Source organism: Tupaia chinensis, unplaced genomic scaffold, assembly GCF_000334495.1.
Source record: "Tupaia chinensis unplaced genomic scaffold, TupChi_1.0 Scaffold000042_1, whole genome shotgun sequence".
Classification (NCBI taxonomy): domain Eukaryota; kingdom Metazoa; phylum Chordata; class Mammalia; order Scandentia; family Tupaiidae; genus Tupaia; species Tupaia belangeri.
The window spans coordinates 1998866-2017965 of NW_006159497.1; the positions used below are offsets into that span (position 1 = coordinate 1998866).

The 19100-nt window shown below is 39.8% G+C and overlaps 1 protein-coding gene and 1 long non-coding RNA gene across 2 annotated transcripts in view; one reads left to right on the forward strand and one right to left on the reverse strand.

The window, feature by feature from the left end:
* RBFOX1 (RNA binding fox-1 homolog 1) overlaps positions 1–19100 on the reverse strand; it is a 1649671-nt gene that overhangs the window by 912825 nt on the left and 717746 nt on the right. The gene's annotated exons all lie outside the window — the stretch shown is intronic.
* On the forward strand, positions 2902–4641 carry LOC102495355 (uncharacterized). Its single transcript, XR_003549865.1, has 3 exons — positions 2902–3003; positions 3099–3213; positions 4570–4641. It is a non-coding gene; the product is annotated as an uncharacterized LOC102495355 (long non-coding RNA).

The window sequence follows — 19100 nt, forward strand, 5'->3', positions numbered from 1 at the left end:
AAAGAGCACACACACTTCCGATCATATGATGGGTGATAAATAAGGTTACCCCAGTACAGTTTATCATCCTTCACAGCATCCAGACACGGCCTTTGACCTCCTACTGCCCCTTCATTCTCCAGATGGCCTCTGTAAGACACGTACTGATTCAACTTTGCCCAAACCTTATTAGTATATGGACCACAGAGAAAATCCAAATACTTAGCACAGGTTCCTGAACACAAGAGGTCTTTAAAAATTGTAATGGAAGGTCATTTGCTATCCCCATGGACTTCAGCATGTATGTGTTTATACATTTAATGTTTATGTGCATCTGTCAGGTATTCTATGAATGACAAAGGTGCTCTCAGGCTAAAATGGGCAAATACTCTCCTAACAAGTCAGTTCTAAAATTGACCTGTTACTTTAATGGGAGGTAGAACGGGAAGTGAAATATGATTGAAGAGACATGAAAATGGTCATTGATGAGTATTGTTTATAGTTAGTATGTTTACTAAGAAATGACCCCAATCTAAGCTAATTTCCTCTTTAGTTAGAACCTAGGTCAATCATGCTGTAAGAGAAGACAGAAATAATATATCTGCCATTGTGTTTGAGAGTTCCATGGATAACACCAAGGTATATGAGCTAGACGAAGATGCAATTCGCTGGTAGAATGGCTGTACCAAAGATTTTGATTAAATGGATTGGTCTCAACCGGGAAAGTGATCACTAGTGATGGACTACCAATCTCTATTCCTGACCCTATTCTGGTTAATGGTTTCACCAATGACTCCATTTTTCCCTAATAAGAACAATTGTGATAAGCCATTTATTGACTAATTAATTTCTTTAACTAGTATTATTGAACATTCCCATGTGCTAAACATTGAGCTGAGGGCCAGAGGTTAACAAAGATAAATAGGAAGACACCCTGAAGAAACTCAATTTAGGGTGGAGGAGAAACAGCCTAACATCTAAATAAGTCCTTACAATACTGTTCTGGTATTTTTCAGGATCTTAACAAATACCTGCTGTATTACTGTGACAACCTCTGCACATCTTTGGACACCGAGGAACTTTCTTTTCTCACTTCCTCCATCTTCATTTGGAGACTTGCTTGTCTTTTGGGTTCCAGCTTAGACATACATCACTTTTTCAGCAACTGTCTTCAGATATGACTCCCACCCAGGCAAGGGGATACACCTTCTCTATGTTCCCACAGCATCTATGGCTCTGGGAACTCCTGGTTTTAATTTTACAGTTACTTGTTTACTTTTCTATCTCCCTGACTAGTCCATATGGCCCTACGGTCATGGTATTTGTCTAATTCTTTTTCTTTCCTCTTCTTCTTTTATTATGTTTTTTCTTTTTTTGTATCTCCAGAACTCAACTCACTGCATGGAAAATCACAAGGACCTAAAACAAGGTATCTAATATCAACGATAATGGGGTTTTGGCACAAGGACTACAGCTTTATGAAATGATGCCTGCAGTTTCTTTAACCTCTAAAGTTTTTAAGTTGAATTATTTACTCCTTCATTAATGAGAGAGGGAGTGGGAGAGAGAGTCAGAGACAGAGACAGGCACTCCCAACGGGATCTTGATGCCACAATCCAACCCAGCCTCAGCCAGTCCTGGCTCAAGGGCAGATGTGCTGTGGTATGCTCAGGATGGTCTCAGACGTGAACCTCAAGCCTGTCCATGCGAGTCAGCCTCACAGGGTGTCACGTTCTACCACTGTGTCACTCACTGTCTGGTCCCAAGATGTTTTGTGGGAGATTAAATGTATAGCCTAGGGTTTCAACCTTTAAATAAAGTGATTATTAGAGTATAGCTATTAAAGAGACCCACTGGTGAGCCATAAACTAACCTAAAAATCCAAACCTTTTTTCTTTGTTCTATGGGCAAGTGACTTCTAATTCCATTGTCTGCGGTGTTATATCAAGTTAAGTGCTATTTACTAATATGTAGCTCCTAAATGCTATAGTGAGGCTTGCTAAAAGTTTACTATGCCAAACTAACACTAAAATATTACTAGTTAACTGAGGACTGAAGTTTAATATCTCTGCTAAAAATCTAGACTTTGTAGGACAGTACAAGTAAAATCCATCATTTTCTATGTATTAAGTTCTTTGTAATATTTGTAGTACTGTATTTTCAAAAATCTAATTCCAGTCGTAACCTTATGTGATTTTTATTTATCTTACCAACATTGTTCAGTGTTGAAAACAGACGTAGCAGAAAGCTAAGTTCATGTTCCAAGATAACTCAGCTAGTAGGAGACAGAGCCGAAGTGGACATGAGGCTCTGGTGTGCTTCTCTGGAACTTTACACTATATTTTATCTTCACATTTATAAGGTCTTAGAGCTTGAAGAGGAGATGAAATGGGTGGGATAAGTGGACTAAAGTTGAAAAAGAAAGTCAAAGATGAAAGTTTTTCAGTCAAGAAGTGATGAGACAGGAGGGGACTTAAGTGAAGGACATTCAACATCTATTATAAAACAATAAAACCTGACATGACAGGAGGTGGCTGAGAGACTGGATTTGAACCAGTTGGAATCAAGATGGCACCTGGAACAACCAATGCCTACCTTCAAACTCTTCATACCATCAATGTACTTCACTAGCATGTTAAATGACACTCCCACCCACGCCATGACAGTCAGTTTATAATTGCCATAGCAACATCTTTAACTGCCTTTATGAGGCCAGCAAATGGGAGGGACAGTGACTCCAGGAAAACTACCAACCTATTCTGGGAAAAGTAATGAATAAACCACCCCTTATTTAGCCTGACATTAAGCCAAGCCATATAAGCCAGATGTCTGCCAAAATTTAGGGCAGCCCTGTCTATGGGGCAGTCCTTCCATTGTATCTTACCTTACAGGTTAACAGTTTCCTCCTTCTTCTTGAAGGTTGCAACCATGGAAGCAGCAGGCAGCAGTAGTCAAATTGGGGCTTACGCTCTGGTCTTGTCCACCCAAGGAAGGAACACCACCACTCACTTATTCCCTTCACAGGTCTGTTCCACCTATGGACTAATCTGCTCTGTACACTGGTCTTTGTAAACTATGTAAACTCTCAAAGGCTCATTCTTGAATTCTTTCCTGCACAGAGCCAAGGGCCCTTTCACCCTGAAGGTAGACCCCCAAAGGTTGAATCTCCCCAGGAACAGTGGGAGTGAACTGGAGTGTGCATAGGGAAGAAGATACCTACTCGTACAGAAAGATGTAACTATTTTGAGTATTTGGCATACAGATGGTATAACAATAGAAAAGAAGAAAAGAAAACTATTGCTTGAAGTAAATACTTAAAAAATTAAACACAGTTTATCATAAGAGAGGCAAATGTTGATATTATATCTGCTATCAAGTTTTTTCTTAAACAGATATACGTGCTCTTTTCTGACAAGAAGCTCTAACCATATATCCACATGTCAGTTCTCTGAATCGTTTAGCTCTTGGGACTGATTAAATAGATTACTTTTTCCCCCAATTACCTGGGCTTTGAATTTATTGCTCATTTGCTCCCCCCCTTACTTTTAAAATAAAGCTCAGATTCACATTTACAATTGGATCAAAGTCATCATGATGAATATTTTTAAGGCACCATCAGACATGGTTGTGCTGATTTTTAATAATAGTCCTCCCACTAATCAATAGATAATTTAATTTGAAAATGTGAAGCTGTAAACATTAATGCTCTGTTTGATATTTTCTTATTAATTGGAAAGATGGCACAGTCAACATTTAGGCAGACAGCTAGGAAAACACATCCACTGAAGTAAAATCTTGAGGGGTGAACATGACCCAAGACAGTTGTGCTCCCCAGGGCCATGGTGTGACTCCATTTAAAATCTGTGAGCCTCGTTCATGTGAATTAAGTGACTATGACCTTCTGTGTGTTTTATACCAGGGCTGTAGCGTGCCTAAATCCCCCTTCCCTAATTATTTGTATAACCTAAATACAAATCTCAGAGAAAGAGAGGGCTTGATTCTCCACTTCTGGGCATGCTCTTACTTAGTTTTACCCAAATCAGTCCATAAGGCAATGGTTGTAGTAAGCCAACATAGAACTGCACTGAATACCAAAGTAACTAGGAATCACTTGGAAAAACTAATGATTCTTTCTAAGACCACTAACTGTTTACCTTTTCATATACCACCAACTCCAAGAGAATTGTTGCTTTTGTTGGCATTTTAAGTATTTTTAAAAGCACATGAGTTTCCTAAGTATTGAAATAGCACCGGTTATAACAGCAACAGTCAAGAATAGTATGTCAAAGTCTCTCATCTGACTTTAAAAAGATTGAAGCCATCTCTATCCCCTTCCATCTTTACGTGCAACAGATAAGTAGGCGTTAATGCTTTCCTGTAGTAGCTTCCAGACACAACTGCCTTTTAAAGACATTTCCAATTTGCTTTCTGGTTAAAGACATGAAGTATTCATCACACACTTTTTAGAGAATAAAGATACAATGAGTCAAAGAAAATGATGTCTATTTTAATGTACATGTATATTTTTTCTTAACAAAACACACTTCTGTATTTTCCTTTTTTAAACTTCATTTATTTATTTCTTCCAAGGCAGAGAGAGAGGGAGTGCCAACGCCAACGGGGTCTTCGCATTGCAATCTACCCCCAGACTCAAGACAGCCGATACCATGAATGGGCACCTGCGTGGTATGGACAAGGAGATGTCTGGGCACAAACCCAGGACTAGCCCAAGTCCTTAGCACTCACATCGTGCCACTGCAGCTGGCCTACTTCCTTCCTTCCTTCCTTCCCTTATGTATTTATTTATAAATAAGATCACATCCTGTTTAGACCTCTCCTTGCCATGCACCACATTGCCTCTTCTGCGTCGTTGATTACTCTTCCACCACATCACTTTTTTTTTTATTTTTTTTGAGAGAGATTTTTGCTATAGGGCGCATGCACTTGCCAGAAAGACAGGGAGACAGAGAGACAGAAAGCGAGAAATCACCTCCCGGGGGGATGGCCATTCTCCTCCATTCCCTTCTCCTCCATTCTCCTCTTGGGATCTTGAGCACACACGCACACATGCCCAGCGTGAGTTTAAGCCGCCAGGTCTGGGACTCGAAGTGCGGTCGATTATGTGGGAATCCAGTGACATAGCCATTATGTTAACTGCTGGTTCCCACCACATCACTTTTAACTTAAAAACAACACAGTAAAAAATTCCACAAGGCCTCATAGAAAATACCTTCTCAGCTACTATTCAGATGATGACTAAATGATGAGAATCCTGGTATGGGCTTATTCCATACCTGAAATCATTAATTCCCTGCTAGAGACCATGTGGATAACTTTCAGGGTTTGTTTTGTTCTTCCCTGTGATAAACAGCTTCGTAACAAATATCCCCAAAGCCAGATCTTTGCATACACTCATTATTCGTAGCATAATTTTCTTAGCATGAATTTAGTCAATGAAGGCAGTACAGTTAGGTCTCTTAGTCTATTATTGAATTTGAAATTTAAGAAAAGAGAAAACGACAATAACTGATGGGGCAGAATAAAGCTGTGCACATAAAAGAACAAAGAGCCCCTGGGCTCAATTCCTAACAATGAAAATGATGGCAACTCAGCCAGGTACGGAGGCCGAGCAGGGGCAGGACGGCAGATGCTGAGGTTGGGTGGGAAAGTCCCAGGGTCGTATCCAGAGGTCTCAGCACACACAGGCGTGTGCATGAGTGCCCGTGGTCCTGGCTGCCTGGGGCTCTGAGCAGAGCGTGGCACGAGGACCTATTGAGGCACTCCCACTCTCTTATGGGAGAAATAACTTTAAAATAATAACAGCACCTGGCAGGTAGGTGGAAACTGAAAACACGCACACACCACGAGCCTGATACACCTGGACATGGAGTTGGTTGAGGAGAGAATTAATCGGCAAGACACCAAACTCCGCTGCTTCTCCTGTACCTCGACTTTCCTTCTGGTAGAATCTAATCTCACTCCCTCTTTCAAGGCTGACACCTTAACTCACAGGAGAGAGCCTGCTCTTGTGACAGCCCTACCAGCTTGTCATGGTCTGCAGAGGTATAAGTTAAAGATCCATTTTCTCGTCAAAAAGGCTAAAAAACCAAAGGTTCTTCCTTCTTAAAGGCTTTTTTCCTCCCCTCCCTGAGCATACATCACCTTCCACTCCATAAATTTTATTAGGAAAAGGTTTCTTATCTCATTAGGACAAAGTACATTATCCAGAATTAAATAATTTTTCTTATTTCTAAGATGAGGGACCTTCTTGCCCTACCACAGGTTTTAAAGTGCCTGTAATCAGACTCCCTGGCTATCAATGTAGGCATTTAATGGAATATTTCTCTTCTTTACGATTAAAAGTTACTAAATTGATGGTGAGTCTTGCCATGGTACATTTTAGAACCAAGGAAACGTAGGTTCTTGGTCCAATTTTAGGGGCCTTTTGGAGCATAATTCGCCTCTGTTGTGAATGATATTAAAATTGCTCTAATATATTCCAGGCTGGACTCTCACGTCAATTAATCAGTGCCAAGGCTCTGTCTAACATTTCGCTACAAACTGGGTTCAATTGTAATTTGTCAACTCTAGCACCCGTTGCTATGACAAATAGCTTCAGTCTGGTTAATCTTTTGAACATAATAGCATTCTGCTACTTTGATAAATCTATTATGTCGTGGTTTACATATGCTTTGGGGGAAATTTTTATTGGGACATTTTACACTAAATTATCTCTAGTCTGCACTCTCAAAGCCAGTGGAGAGCTGATGGTGATGGTACCTTCCCAGTATCTCAACAACACCACGTTCTCTAAACGTGGATCTAAAAGTCACAGGGGATCCTTCAGAGGACAATCTCCAAAGTCCAACTGCATGGTTTCAACATTGCGAATCTGCATATTCTGATGTGGACCATTTACTTAATTTTCTATGCCCTGATTTTTCTCATGGGTATAATGAAGTAGTTGGAATCCACTTCTTACAGGTGTGACGATTCAGCATAATATCCCATGGTGCCCCCATAAGCCCTGGGTATTGTGATTACCAAATAATATCACTTGGATTTGAATGTTAATATAGTACGTTTATCATCATCATTGGAAAAGTTTAGATTTGTAAAGCTTTCAACTGTAAATGCCAAGTAAATAGCACTTGCACAGGAGTGTTGCTGCCAATGGCGGTAGCAGGTTTGGGGTGGCAGCTCCCTGGAGGCACCTCATTGTGTTGTCATCCAAACGAGGCTCCTGTGATTGCTAAAGTGGATACTTATTGACCTCGGCTCACCGTCTGAACCTGGCTGTGAATTGTCCCTCTTGGTCTTAACACACAGGATGCTTCTACGTGGGGAAAGTGCATGGGCTGCAGTTTTCAGTAATCCATTCTCCAAAAGTCAATTCCACCTTTCAGCAGCTCTGAAAGAATCCAGATTACTTTAAGTATAATAGCTCTGAATAAGGGCAATAGTTAAGGGGAGAGAAAAAAAAAACAAAACAGAAGCTCGAAAGAAAAGTGGTGACAAGAAGTTGTTTTGAATAACAGGAAACTGATGCACCTAGAAAAGAATTCTCCAGTATTATGGTTCCAGCAAAGTGATTAAAAGTTTTGTTTTCTTCCTATGAAGCTCTAATTCCTTACAGTAAAAAGACCCAGAGTTCTGCGTGGTAAAAAATTGGAACAACACAATGTGCTGCTGACTTGGAGATAAATGAAACATCAAAACTGTGGTCAATATTTAAGGTGTTCTGACAGGTTATCTTGGCATTAAAACATTCCATTTCCTGCAACTCTGTTCTCTTTCTCTCCTCCCAAGAGCAACCTCATGTACAAAAGCACGCTTCCTAAATATTTAACAACACGGAACCAATGACAAAAGATAGCTGAGTCCAATTTGTGGAGGGAAATTGTATGTGGCAATCAGCACAGGGATGGGGTTTCTCTGGAAGCTGAAAGAGCACTTTAATTTTCCTTATGAAAAACAGGAACTGAAATTGTAAATAAGCTGCAAGGACCTTTCCTTCAGAGTCTAAATCCTCTACGGTAAGTTTAAAATATAATTCCCAAGGCATCGTTACTTTCACAAATAAATCTGCCTCCAATTAGGTGAACTTTTTCCAGGAGATGATTATATTCGACACCATGGAGGCGATTTGGATTGAGGATGGTGGCCGAGGCAAGAATCAGCAATGCGTTTCTGGAACGTGATCTGTATAAACCCAGGGAACATCCAGGTCTGAAGTCAGAGCAGAGAGCCGTGTGCAGCGGGGATGACCTGAGTGCTGAGGGCCACAAGTAATTTCTCCAAAGACAAAAACAAATGCTGTCAAGACATGAAGCAAAGTGGCGTGTCTTCATGTATCTCAGAATATTCAGCCAAAACTGTGGAGGTTTTTATTTCTCTTTATTCAGGACAGAGTGTACATGCACTTAATGTAAGGATGAGAAAGGCAAGGCCGTCTGCAGGGTCTGGTCACGCCATGAGCCACTCCCTGCAGTCTTCCAGCCTGCTGGAGCCGAGGCCCTTACACATGGGCCCGGCACGTTTCTGTCTGACCGTGCCAGGGATTTGAACTGTGATTGTCACGTGGGATCTGATTTCTCTTAGCAGTGTGTTACGGTGGAACCACCAAGATGGCCCTGTCTTTATCTTTTATTTTGAAGGGTGGCATACACATGTACATAAATGTAGGAGGGGGGTCTTCAAAAGTACATGGGAAATACATGTTATGAGAAACTACAAATGGATTTTTTGTATTGCATCAAAATAAACTTGTGCTTTAACTCTATGTTCCACTTCCGTTTTGAAGTCCCCTGATGGACAGCCACACAGACAGACAGGCACGCATGCACAGCCCGGCAGTAGTTGGGCACTATCAGGTAACTAACCCAGGAGAAAGTATTCCAAACCAACGTGCTCCAAAAGGAGCGAGTCTCTTCTCCTTCAGTAATTAAGCATTCAAACCAGTAAACAGCTTGGGTGGAATGATTTTATGACAAATGACCGAGAACATATCAACCGTAAAACTCAGCTGAACAAAAATCCCTCAAGCCCAGGAAACTCAATCAATGTGGAGCAGCCGGCAGCCTCCGCAATGGCAGTGCTCTTTCACTGCGAGGCGCATAAATCCAGCGAGGCCAGAATTGCTCCACTAACTTTGACACTAGAAACAAGCAAGGAGGGGGGGCGGGCAGGCTCAGAGTGGGCAGGAGAAGAAGGAAGATAAGAAATACATTCTCCTTCTCTCTTTTGGTCTGCTGCTTCTGCAACTTAGAGGAGTGGGTGAAGAGACCAAACTGCACTGTGTCTATTAAGATGGAGCAAGCAGGCACAGAGAGAGAGGGGTAGGGGGCGGAAGACGAGATGTTGGGCCATGGTCAGCTGCTTCTGCCACAAAACCCTTCTGAAGCTTCTCTGTGTAAAAGAAATGATATTAAATGCAAGCACACAATTTTTACTTCAGCCTATGAGCTATCAGCGACCCAACTTTTGTAAAGTATTTTTCCAATATTTTATCATGAAAAATTTTAAACATAGAGCAAAGCTGAAAGATTTTGCAGCAAGCACCTGTATGCCTGCCACCTATATTGTGCCATTAGTATTTTACTGTACTTGCCTTATCACAGACCTTTCCATCTGTCCATCCCTCTACCCAGGCATAGATCCATCCTATTTTTGGTGCATTTCAAAATAAATCTCGGACTTCGTTCCAATATCCTTTACATACATCAGCCTGCCTGACAGTAACTCAAGTTCAATGTTTATATCTTTGATGCTACTATTTCCAAAACTACCCTATGACCACAAGAAGATGGTTAAAATGAATTCTGAAAGTTATACCAATTCCCAAAACAAACACACACTTGATTAAAATGTGCATTTTTCCTTATCCAAATGAGATGGTTAGGAATCCACAGTTTATCCATACAATGAAGTGAGGGGAATAAAGATTCTCTGGGAGAACAGAGACACAGAAATTTGGGACTCTATCACACAGTACACAGAGAAGCTAGTAGAAAAGGTAGAACCCGATTGCAAAAAGAAGTGAGAAACGAAGCAGAGCAGAAATGGAATTGGATGATGTTATCACCATCATGAAAGGGCAGAAGAGACAACCAGGTCAAGAGGAAGAGGGAAGTATGAAGTGAAGAAGGATGCTGGTGTTGCATGAAACTAATACTCACAGAGGTGTGTGTGTGTGTGTGTGTGTGTGTGTGTGTGTGTGTTACAGTTGTTACTTGCACCCGAGGCAGAAGAATGCAAGAACATCCAAGAAAGATGCCTTGAAATGCCTGACGAAGTTCACGGAGCTCAGCTGAGAGTACCAGCCTACTCTTCGGGCATGTGCTCACTCCCTACCAGAGATGGACCATGGAAAACACATGGCTCCTGCTGGTGGCAAGGTCCAGCTAAAGAGAGCACCAGCTTAGACCTCGAAATTCTACAAATATTTGAAAAATGGAGTCATCATTTCTTTGTGGCTGATTTCTTGGTTCATTGTCCCTACTTTTCTCCTGTGGATGGAGCATATTAATTAGACTGAGATATTCCATTTCATCCAATAATGTGGAAGTTATGGGAGGTTTGGAGTGCTTCCAAGTTCCATTTCAATCTATCACTTCAGTGTTATAAATGACAAATCAATATTTTTAATACTTTTCCATCTTAATGTTTTCTGATGGAATGGAGCCAGCCCATCCTGCAAGAAATATGCAGATTACTGAAACTCTACTTTGAACATAATAGAACGCAAAACACTGGTTTTATGGTACATGCAGGCGGTGGGTGACCAGTGTCGATGGACTCTCAGCAGGAGGTGGAGAAATGAACCCCTCTCTGAAGTTGAAAGCAGTGGTAACTAGTTACTGAGTCACCTATTCCAGCTGGGATCCTATTAAAGCGCTTGATTTGAGGGCAAGGACATAAAATCTCAATTAAAAATATTGTTTGTTAAAGCCTGGACTCATGCTGGCACCCGTGGAAATTTCATAGAAACCAGCAGCGCATCCCCATCTAAAATTCAATTATATAAGTCCAAGATTGTAGCTGGTCGGAGACAGTTTTGTTATGAAAATAATAACAAGTGGGTTATGATAATCACCCATTCTTCATAAGACCATAGGGGCAGTAAAAGACACAGGTTCAACCCTCAGAATTGCTGATCCTGGCTTTATCGGCTCATACATTTTAAGCGGCAAGCCAATGACAACCAATGGACTAGAGAAATAAAGTGTTATTATTGGCTTTCTCAATATTTTGTGCAGCCTGAGACACATAAAGTCCCAAACTCCCAAATCAGATCTGAGAAGGAGGTTCTGTGTGTTCTACCACTGTACTACTTCACCGACCCAGGGACTCTAATGTCTTTTCTTTTACAAAAAAGGCCAATGGTTGCTATAGATGAATTAGACATGGAAAACCAGGATATCAAGCCACTGGTTCTCATGGTACAAGAATATGGACTGCCTTTGGGACCAGCAGTTAGCATAATGGCTATTTCGCTGGACTCCCATGTAGTCAACTGTGATTCGAATCCTGGACCTGGTGGCTTAAACTCATGCCAGATACATGTGTGTGCGTGCGCAAGATCACGAGAAGAGAATGGAGGAGAAGGGATTGCAGCGTGGCCATCATCCCTGGGGGGTGATTTCTTGCTTTCTCTCTCTCTCTCTGTCTCTGTCTTTCTGGCAAGCACACATGCCCTATAACAAAAACCTCTCAAAAATTTTTTTTAAATATATTTAAAACAAAAAAGAATATGGACCGCCTTCTTTTAGGGAATGCTGCTGGCACATCATCTAAATACATCTTAGGTCCATACACTTCTCTGCTACAGGCAAGATCTGTCCTTGATCACTGCAGTGGTGACACCTACTCTCCATCCATTCTGCCATCCATAAAAGTGACCTTCTGGTAATACACATTGGGGTTTGATACCCTCACCTACATTTAAAACTCTTCATTATTTCCCACACATTTTGAATAAAATGTGAACTATCCATCAAATGCCCTAAACTACCCAACTTTTATCTATTTAAGCCCATTTCCAACCCCTTCCCTGATTCATACTCTAACCTTGACCACATGGGTCTCCTCTTACTTCTGTCCCCTAGAGGATCTCGGCACACACTGTTTCTATTTCCAAAACATTCTCTCTTCTATCTGTCCACTGACATCTTTGGGTTGCTTAGATCTCAGCTTAAATGGGTCCTTGTCAAAGAGCCCATCCCTGGCCAGTTTATCTGAAGCAAATGCCACCGTACCTTCCACATCATTCACATGCCAGCGCTCTCTCTAATTTCTTAAGTGCATACACTAATCAGAGAAAGAGAGTAAGAGAGAGAAAGCACTGCCCCCAATGGGGACTGTCACACTGCAATCCCTTTTCCTCCATTTCTCCTTTCTTTTGGGATTTTGGGCACACATGCCCATGCACCCAGGGTGTTTCTCAAACCTCTGGGTCCAGCACTTAAAGCGTGCAGTTGACCACACGAGATGTAGGTGCCTTAAACACCACATCATGGGGCCAGCCCAGCACTCTGGTTTCTTTATTGTACACATCCCCTTTGGCATTTTTTGATATTATTTGTTTGTGTATTTTCTGTTTCTACCACTGAAACAATCCATAATGGCAAGGGTCCATCTCTTACATACCACGCTATCCCAGTGTGGATAGGAGGCCTTCAACAAGACCAGTAAACAATGACTGAGTAACTGAATGAATGAATGCTTTCTCCCAGCATCACTGCAGTATTGTTCTTGGGTCTAGCTGTTCCATTTTTTTTTACATTCTTCATGTTGATGGACAAGGCATGCCTTTAGATGCCACACTCAGGTCACCAGTTTATTTCAACCCTCTTCCATCTTTGATAAACTGCTGGTAACAGTACACCGAGAAACATATGTCAGGAAATATTACATTTGAATAAAAACAGAGTGTTTTTGTAGTCTGAAAACATAAATTACTCTTCAGCCAGCCCGGTTTCAGCTCCTGCTGCTATTTTAAGCCCAACTGCAATTAAGTGCCTAAATGCCATAATATCACATTCATCACCAAGCTCCTCTCTCTGACCCATTATTAAAACCAAGAAGTGCCGTGAGGTTATGAGAATTATTCAATACAAATGACTTAACAGCTATTGATAAATTTACCTTTAACAAATGCCCTCCGGTAGAGCCCATGATTCAATAGGTTTTGTTATTTTTTATTCTTTCTCCTGGATCCCGTTTGGCTTTATCCAGCACACCACTCAATGCAAATACAACAGCTGCAGTTCTGACAGTAACAGAAAGATCATAACCCTATACACCTCAACTGAAATCTTAATGTTAGCCCCTGGGTGATAGCTACATCAATTTCAAAGATGTCCTTCCAACCCAAGACTGTTAGAGAGAAAAATTCATAAAACTCTGAGAGCACCTTTTTTTTTTTCATTTGTGTGTCTACTAACTCCCAACACCCTGAGACAGTTAGCTTGGCCCTTATTATATTCTGAGGATGTAGAGAAAAAGAAGTCTTTCAGAAATGTGTTTCCTGCTGACTATTATTGCAAGGGAGACAGAAAACGAGAGGAAATGAAAACATTTTACATTGCATTCTTCAGTGATTTTCATCATAGGGCTGCTCTGTTGACACCAGAAAACTCTCCGAGTCGCTCTTATTCTTAAGCAACAATTTGTGCACTGCAACTCTTTGGGCTTATAATCTACTAAGGTCACTTAAATTTGTTAGCCCTGATGTATTGATTAAGAAAGAGGCCTCAGGAGACAAAGAACGAGTATGAGGTCAGTAAACTGCAATGAATGGAAAAGAAAACACTGTGCAATCAGGCTGCCTGCCTACTTGGTATGTAGTCCCGGGCAGGATATTTAAACTCCCCTGAATCTCAGTGTCCTCATCTCTAAATTGGGGGAAATGCAAGTGGATATGAGTATAAAGCATCTGAGTAAAAGACACAATGACAAGAACCAACGGCCACTGAGTGCTTCTCTAGGGGAATCATGGTAATGCAGGAGTTCTGAGAGCTCATGCTGAACCTGGCACTGTGAGAAATACTTCAGTTGACCATCTATTCTCTCGTGTCTGAGTTTGGGTTCCTCATCAGCAGAATAAGCTGATTTACTGTACCAATGCAAAACCCAGACTCAGAAGATACCGACAACTTACCCAAACACGCCATTGAAACTAACGCAGGGGACTCAGATCCAGATTAGTCTGAGATTCCAGTCTGTTCTCTTGAACACCATTCTGGCCTCCCTAGTGGTTGCTCAGTAAACATTGGCTTCCAATTCTTTCACTCAGCTCTGGACAGAAACATCAGGCTCCCATGAACACCCGGACTAGCACTTCCTATTATATACTCCCAGGGCTTTTAATTCTTCCCTTTCAAATACATTTCCCTCATAATTATTTTCTGAGGTCTATGTTGAGATAAAATCAGAGATAGTGCCAGGCTTGCTCGTTACTAACCCCTAGGCACTGGGAGGTACTCTGTAAAATCTTACTGAATGAGGGACAAAAATAAGAGGAGTAGGTATAGCCAACAAGAATTCATTGTTCATCTAAACCAAGTCCAAATTCTACATACTTCAAATAACCTGTGTTTATGTATACATACATACAGATGTTTGTATACGTACAAGGGGACTTCAAAAAGTGGACACATGAGATTAAAGTGTGAGTTTATTTTGGTGCAAAATCCTTTTTAAATTCACGCTCATATTTCATAAAATACATTTCCATGAACTATTGAAGACCCTTCAAGTATGTGTGCATGTCTGTGTGTGTGTATATACACATAAAGGATCTTCAAAAAGTTCATGAAAAATGCACATTCTGAAAAAACTGTGCATGGATCTCAATGTTTTTGCAACAAAGTAAACTCATACTTTAATTTTCTTTGCCCACTAACTTTTTGAAGTCCCTTCATATACATACACACAAGTATGCACACACATAAACAGAAAAAGAGAGAAAGCAAAGAGATGGCTGGGTCTATATGTCTGTTGTATTTAAGCACAGCATGATACTAAACCCATAATGGCATTCAATTAAATATGCATTTATTGCCTAATTGAGATGCTAGTAAACCACACCATAAATAACAATAGAAAAATGATCCTATTGGATAATAATTAGATATACAGGTTCAGATAATTCAGAAAAAATCAGTTGAATGGTACAATATATAATAGTATTACTACTGCTGGAAAATCCATCAAATCACACAACCTATGTCTTGTATACTACTTGAATTTTGAAAGTGCAAAGAGTTAGAAAACACAGTACAATCCTTCTTTTGCTGAACTGGACAGAGTGTTATGTTTTCCACCAGTTTTACAATTGTGAAGCTATAAGGTATGGATTGCCTATGAAAGTTTTATGTCAGGAAAATGACTTTGGATAGTGGGCCAAAGCTGAGAATAAATCATGACTCAGACATATCTGGGCATGCAGATTGACAACTTTCAGGAATCTATTGCAGAATTTGATATCCAGGCAGTGGATGGTGCTGAGAAGATGTATTTTGCTTGTGCAAAAGAGGCAGAGGATGATAGGCACAGCAACTTTTTGGTTTTTGTTTTCCAAGAGAAAAATTCTGAACTTTTTAAAGAGGAGCCACAGAAGAAAATTTAAGGAGAGGTTCTGCCAATACTGCATCAGTGTGCTTCTAACACATCCCCAGTGGCAAAACAAAGACTGCTAAGGACATGGAACCTTCTTCCAATTTGACACAGTACATAGACCAGATCTGGTGACATGAGGTATTCTGGGGAGGTCTGAAAGGACTCAGGTGGGCTCAGAAACCTTGAAAGAGGTGCCTGCAGAGCTCCACAAGAAGAGATCAGATTTGAGTCTGGAAGTGAGACACCTTCTGGAATCTCCCCAAATGCTTGAGAAGCTGGTTGGGAAGAGGGGCTCCCATGCGCTGGGCATCAACATTTGAGTTGCCATGTCTAACAAACTCGCACATGCCTGTAAGACACGCACTGGAGACATCTGGATTATGTATATTACCAATATCTTCCTTTTCCACACTACATACACTTTTAATTAATTTGATCATGGTTAAGGATTGAGACAACATTATCACCATTTTCTTGGTTCTGTAGCTTAATATTAAGTTTAGAAATCACACAATGTTAATCTACCCAAGTATTTCTTCTTTACAAAACCGTTTTGACCACTCTAGGTCATCTGCATTTTAATATGAACTTCATAATGGTTTAGCAATTTCTAAAAATAAATAAAACGTCTGCTGTACCTTGATTGTTATTGGGCTACTTTTCTAGCTCAATTAGGGGAGAACGAATATTTTAAGAGTAATGAGTCATTGATGTATGCACATAATATTAGCACATATGTTCACTTTCTTAGTTCTTTCATTTCTCTCAGCTGATTACAGTTTTCAAGATAAAGGACTACCCATTTTTGTCAGATTCACCTCTCTAAGTATTTCACTCTTTAAAATGCTATTACAAAGATATTTTATGGGGCCAACAGAGGGTGTGGCAGTTGAGAGCACTGGACTCCCACATGGCCAACCATGGTTCAAGTCCCAGACCTGGTGGCTTGCTTTCTCACTTTCCCTTTCTCTCTCTCTCTCTCTCTGGTAAAATTAAAAAATAATAACAAATACAATTAAATAATTTTTTAAAAATTGAATTTTATATTTCAATTTCCAATTTTTTAAACAAATATGAAGAAATGCAACAGACTTGTATACACTAATATTGCATTCTATAATTCGATAAACTGACTTTTTAGTGATACTGGGTTTTTTGTTTGTTTGTTTGTTTGTTTGTTTTTGAGAGGTTTTTTGCTATAGGGCATGTGTGCTCACCAGAAAGACAAAGAGAGACAGACAGAAAGCAAGAAATCGCCCCCCAGGGGGATGGCCATGCCATAATCCCTTCTCCTCCATTCTCCTCTTGGGATCTTGGGCACTCACTCACACTCATTCAGCGTGAATTTAGTCCAGCAGGTCCGGGACTTGAACTGTGGTCCACTACATGGGAGTCCAGTGACATAGCCATTCCGTCAACTGCTGGTCCCAGTCCTGATACATTTAAATTCTTTTTGAAAACAGATATATGCTATTATTTTCCTTTTTTAAAAGTGATTTTTGCTATACAGCACATACGTTCACTGGAGAGACAGAGACAAAAAGCCAGAAATCACCCTCCCAGGAAAAATGGCCACACTTCAATCTCTTCTCCTCCATTCTCCTCTTGGAATTTTGGGCATGCATCCACATGCACCTGGTGTGAATTTCAAGCCGCTGAGTCCAGGACATGAACCAGTCAGTCTCATGGGAGTCACGCTATGCACCTATTTTTATTTTTTTTTTTGCACTGGCTAGAACCTCTGGTACAATGTGAAATACAAGTGTTGAAAGCAGATGCTCTTTTCTTGTTCTTGATCTTACAGGAAAGACCAATATTTCCTTATTAAGTGTGCCGTTAGCTATGCATTCTTTATAGATGCACTTGATCATATTGAGGAATTTCTTTATTATATTCTTAATATAATGTTTTGTCCAATGCCTTTTCTACATCTACAGAAATGATGACATTGTTCTACCTTTTAAATTTTATTAATATGGTAAATTATATAGATTGACTTTCAGATGTCTTTGCAATCCTAGAGTAAAATCTACTTTTTTCATGACATAACATTTTTGCATATCAATGGATTTCACTTGCTACATATTGTTTAGCACTTTCACATGGATGTTCATGAGAGAGAGTAGTCTACTTTTTGTAGTCTTTATCTTGTTTAGAATCAGAGTAATACTTTCCTAATAGAATGAGCTGAAAATCATCACTTCCTTTTCCATTTTCTGGAAGAGTGTCTCGTAAAATTTATCACAAAGGTAATCTGGGCCTGGAATTTTCAAAATGTTGTTGTTGTGTGCCAGTGGGTGCATGCACAAGCCAGAGTGAGAGAAAGAGAGACAAGAAGAGAGAGATAAGCCCTCAACGGGATGGTCATACCACAATGCTTTTTCCTTCAGTACTCCTTCATGTTAGGATTCAGGGCACCTACACACATGTACCTGGTATGTTTTTCAAGTTGCTGGGCTAGGATTTGAACTGTGGAATACAGTCTGTTTTGCACTACACTTAACCTCTGTGCTATGAGGGTAGACTGGCAAAAATTATAACCAGATTTTCTTTCTTTAACAGATACCAGGAAAGTCAGGTATTCTCTTTCTTCTTGAATGCATTTTCTTAGATTGTGTCTTTCAAGGAATCTTCCCATTTTGCCCATAATTTTTAAGAATAATGTTAATAATATTCCCCTATCATCCTTTTAATATCTGTAGAATCTGTAGTGTTATCATCTCTTTCATTCTTTTCATTAGTCATTTGTATCTTACTTCTATTTCCTAAGTCTAGCTAAAGGTTTATTGATTGTATTGATTTCCTCAAAGAACAAGCTTTTCATTGATTTTTCTGTATTTTTGGTCTGTTTTTTATTTTACTGATGTTCACTCTGATCTTTATTACTTCTACTAAACTTGAGTTTAATCAGTGCTTCTTTTTGTACTTTGCAAGGCAGGAGAAAAAGCAATTTTGTTTATCTTCTCAAAAAACTAGTTTTTGGTTTTATTTATTTTCTGTATTGTTCTTTTATTCTCCATTTCTGCTTGAATTATTATTTCTTTTCTCCTGGAATATTCTGGAGTCTTTTGTTGTTTTTCTTTTTTCCAGTTCCCTGAGATGTGTTATTAGGTTGAAATGGAGATGAGGTGAGAAGGGAATCAAAGGGAGAAAGAAAGAAGTGAAACATTTAAGAAACACAAAAATGGAAAATTATCTGTTGATGATAACATGTATGATAACATCAGTTTTTTAGTCTCAAATTAAGGTCTTCAATAGATTTTTGTATATTTTATTCCATATTCCTATATTTTAAAATATAATGTAAGAAAGGAATTATTTTTTCTCAAATATCTAGATATTAAATAATTCATTTTTTCCCTCGGGAAAAAATCATTTATATATGTATGTATGTATTGTGTTTTTAATATATTTTACTTTTTTCCCCCTTAATTCCCTCCCTCTCACCCTCTGCCATTTGATAATATCTTTAACTGCACTTTAACAATATACAATGTATT